The following is a 4,678-nucleotide window of genomic DNA, read 5'->3' on the forward strand; positions in this document are numbered from 1 at the left end:
GGTCCTACAGTGTCCACCACCAGCTCTGTGGCAGTTAGTTCCCACTTCACATTTCACACCTGATCCAGACCAAAAGGATCAGTTGTGAGCTGGAGAGCTGCATCCAGGTGACTGTGGGCTCTTCAAGCTCAGCTGTCTAAATCCTGTCTCCCCTACCCCTCATCCCCCCAAACTGTGCACCCCTGATTTCCTCCCCCAGAGTCTTTCCTCTCACTCTGTCCTTCAGGAAAGCCAGTCAGTCTAGAAGCTTCTCTCTCTCCATCTCCAGGTACCTGGGCACAGTTCCATGAATTCTAGACCAGCCTAGGTACAACAATTTTAAGGTAAGAAGCAGTTATAAAGGTAGAGACATTTCATAAAAAGTGTCAGAGGGGTACACGGGAAGGATTGGAGATAGGAAAGGAAGGGAGGAAGTGATGTGATTATATTTTAATTAAAGAAATATGACCATGCACTCATGTGCGCGCGCGTGCGCGTGCACACACACACACACACACACACACACACACACTGTCAAAAACAAGACAAGACCTCATTATGTACCCTCAGATGGCCTTCTGGGTACTGGGATTATGGACAGGCTTGCCTCACCACAGCCTACCTCACACTCAGGTTTTTAACATCTTTTCAGTAGTGGATGAACAACCGGAGGAGAGAAAAACAAGAAAGGATACAGTGTTTAAAGCAACAGGATTAAATCTTGCTTAGGTAGCACATTGTCAAATTGCCACTACGCCCCACCCCCAGCTGTAAATAACAGGCTCTAGATGGCCCTGAATAGAAAGAACCCCTCCCCCCTCTCAGGGTACTCACCCCCACTTAGAGCGCCCACCCTCCCAGCTGCAGCTTCCTGCTGTCTCCCAGGCTGTGGAGACAGATGGAAAGAGCTTCTTGGGCTTGTGAGGACAGAGTGTGAACAAGGGGACCTCTCCTGTTTCTGTGGGAAGGGGAGTGAGGGGCATTCCAAGAGAGCATTTCAGGAGATCTAGAGTGGCCATGATACTTTGTTCGTGTCTGGATGCCTGCTCAGGCCCAGCTGCACTGATGTGCCGTGCCCACCTGAGTGGGGAGGAGAAGAGAGTGTGGATGGCAGCTGGGCTGCCAGCTTTGTCAAATGGGCACAGGACAGGTGGTTGGACTTGAGCCTTCTTGTGAGCCCCACTCCAGGGGCCAGCCAGTCCACCTCGGACTCCTTCCATAAAAGGTTGTGGGTCCCCTCTGGAAGCAGGTAGGGTGGGCAGGTGGAAGCCTTTGGACTAGACTGATTTCTCTACAAAGAACTATGTGGCCGGCCAGAACTTCTAGGAATTTCCCATGTGGACACTGGCTCAGCGCCACCATTTGGACTTCGGCACTAAAGGGAAAAACTTAACATTCAGAGGTCTAAAGTGAAAAAGTTGAAACCTGCCAATCAGCTAGGTGAAAAGACGTTTGTTTCTCCCATCGTCCCATGAGATGGGAACCTAGAAGAGCTAGGCACAGACTGTATTCCTTCTATTTTCCAAGAGTTCTAAGCCTTGAGCTGGCCTGGGAGTTGCCTCGGGATCTGGGTCTCCATAATCCTGTTTCCCACCCCCCCCCTCCGCGCCCCCAATTATCAGTTTTTTCATTCCCACACCCACATTCATCTTCTGGCAAACCACTTGAGTTATCCTGGCCTCAGCCTAGAACTAAGTAAAACTATAATTCCAGCAGCCAGGAGGACCATAAAGTCAAGGCTAACCTGGGCTACAAACAAACAAACAAACCCCCCAAAACAGCAGTCAAAGAAAACAAAAATACATCAAACTCTTCACATGAAACTCAGGCCTGTCACCAGAAAGATGGCTTAAGTGGAGGCAGGCCCCTCCCTTCTGTTTTTGATCAATACTGCGGTTTCCTTAGGAAGAGGAGGGAACCTACAGGGGCTGAACAAAATCTGGGCGGTTAGGACCCTCAGCCTACCTGGTTAGGCAAGACCAGAATGTTCTAGAACACCAGAATCCCCAAGGGTGAATTTGAACAAGTGACTGACACAGGTTAATACTTTCTTGTTATTATCAGAGCTGCCATTTATTGATTTGTGTCTACATGCTATATATTATACATAATCCTCTGCACATACAGTCATATATTTAAATTTATTATTATTGTGTGCATATGAATGTGTGAGTATGATGTATATGAGCAAGTTTGTGTGCCACAGTGCACGTATGAAGATCATAGGATAACCATAGGGTTTATTTTCTCTTTCCATGGGTTCAACTGAACTCAGGTCGCAGGCTTGCTGTACAAAGTTCCTCTGATTACTGAGCCATCTTGCTGACCCCTGAGTAATCATATTTCATCTTGGTATTATTGACTTAAAAAAAAAAAAGAGTTGGAGACTCTGAGGTCAAGGGAGATGAAGCCTCTTACGGAAACCAGGAATCCACCTGTTCTGGGTTAGTCTAGCACCAGGTCCTGTCTTTGAACCTGAACGTGACTCTCCCCCAGTGCTTGCCAATAACTTTTGGAGTGGTCACTTGCCATGCTGTAAGGATGAGCGTCTCACAACAGAATGCAAATAACTTCAGATTCATTTTCTTACCAGTTTCTTTTCTGTTGCCGTGATTGAATACCATGACTCAAGTAGCTTATACAAGGAAATTCAAATTAAGTGTGAACTACAATCACTTTGGATGAGGTATGTCATAATCATCTGCATAATAACACAAACCCAGCATCTTTTGGTAGACAGGATCTGTCTTCCAATATAAATTATGGCATCTCCTGTGTTTCTCATGTGCATACAGACAGGGCTATGATCTTTGCCTTATCCTTAATTCCAAAAAATAAATTCTCATGTACCACAAGCTTTTCTCTTCCCAGTTCCCTGTTCTAACTCACTGTTCAGCTAATGGTACAGGACCACCTCAGAACCGGAGTCCTGTAGTATGAATCTTAATAGGTCTTATTAATAAGAACAAACCTGAGGCAGGTTATTGGGGTGATTGCTGGAAGATCAGAGGAGCAGAACAAGCCACAGTTTTCTCACCTCACCAGTTCCTCAGCTGGTCTTGTTTCCTCAGACTGCAAGCTTCTGAATCCTCATCCCAATGGCTCTCAGCTGAACTGTGCTCGAAAGCCTGAATGCTTAACCAGCCGAATGCTTAACTAACTACAATGCTTTTTTCTCCTCTAATTCCTGGTCCTCACGCCTTATATACCTTTCTCTTTCTGCCCCCACTCCTTGGGATTAAAGGTTGGGTTTCTGGGATTAAAGGCGTGGGTCACCATGTTTAGCTGTTTCTAAAGTGGCCTTGAACTCAGATCCACCTGGCTCTTCCTCCAAAGTGCTGGGATTAAAGGTGTGTACCACCACCGCCCAACTTCTGTTAGGGCTTACTCTTCCTATTTTCTAGCCACCATTTTTGGCTTTGTTCTAGTGGCTGTCTGTTCTCTGACTCCAGATATGTTTATTTCGGGGAACACACAATATTTCAGGGAACACAATACCACCACAGAGTCCAAAGGTCATCAAGTAAGGAACTGTAACAGCTAAAAGGTATTTACACCCCCAGACCCAAAAGTGGGCGCTACAAAAAGACTTTAATGTAAACATCTATTACTGTGAGATACTTTTAACAATTGATCACCTGTCTCCTGGATGCCGAATTAGTAAAGGAAACAGGGGCTTTAAATAATCTGTCTCTGATAAAGCTTAACATGTTTCAAAATCCATATGGACAGGCTAGATCTACCAACATAAAATAATAATGATTTTCTCCCTAAGCTTCTTTCTATGTCACCAGCATCTTGTCAGACAGAAGGTTCCCAGCCACAGTCAAGAGGGATACATGTCTCCAGAACAAACGGATGGCAGACAGCATCCCACAATGCCTGTCTACCTTGGAAGACTCCCCTTCTCCATTCCCCCAAGAGCCAACCGATGTCCAAAAAAATCAGCTGGAATCAGTTTTTGAGAGGAACGACACCCCTATTCCCATCTACCTGCTTTTTTATAATAAGTGAAAGTCTGGGATGTAAGGGTTCTGTCCTTAATTACGTCATCAGCCTAGGATGTGGCCCAGCTTAAAAAGTGGGTGGGCCCTCTGTGTGTCTCCCTTTTCTCTTTATGCTCTCTTCCCTCCACGCAGTCTCCCTGTTTCTCTGGTCCCCTCCCTCCCCCTCTCTCCCCCTCTCTCCTAATAAAGCTCTAAAAAGGTAAAAAAAAAAAAAAATTATGGTATCTCACTAAAGCACATAGAGAAGAAAAATAACTCTGCTGGCATTTGGATGGGCACTGTAGGTTCCAACTGAGACACACTTAATTTGTGTATGAGTGTTTGCCTGTATGCATGTCTGTGTACCACATATGTGTTTGATGTTTGCAGAGGCTAGAAGAGGGTGTTGGGTCCCCTGGATCTGGAGTTACTGGTTATAAGCTTCCATGTGGGTGCTGGGAACCAAACCAGGGTCCTCTGCAAGAGCAGGCAGTGCTCTTAACCACTGAGCCATCTTTCTAGCCTATGGTTGATTACCCCTTTATAAAAAATTACTGAATCCACTTGCCTGTGTGCTTGATTTCAACCAAATTCTTCTTTGCAATGATTTTTTTTTTTTTTTTTTGGCTTTTTGAGACTGGGTTTCTCTGTGTAGCTTTGCGCCTTTCCTAGAACTTGCTCTGTAGCCCAGGCTACAGAGATCTACCTGGCTC

Source organism: Onychomys torridus, chromosome 3, assembly GCF_903995425.1.
Source record: "Onychomys torridus chromosome 3, mOncTor1.1, whole genome shotgun sequence".
Classification (NCBI taxonomy): domain Eukaryota; kingdom Metazoa; phylum Chordata; class Mammalia; order Rodentia; family Cricetidae; genus Onychomys; species Onychomys torridus.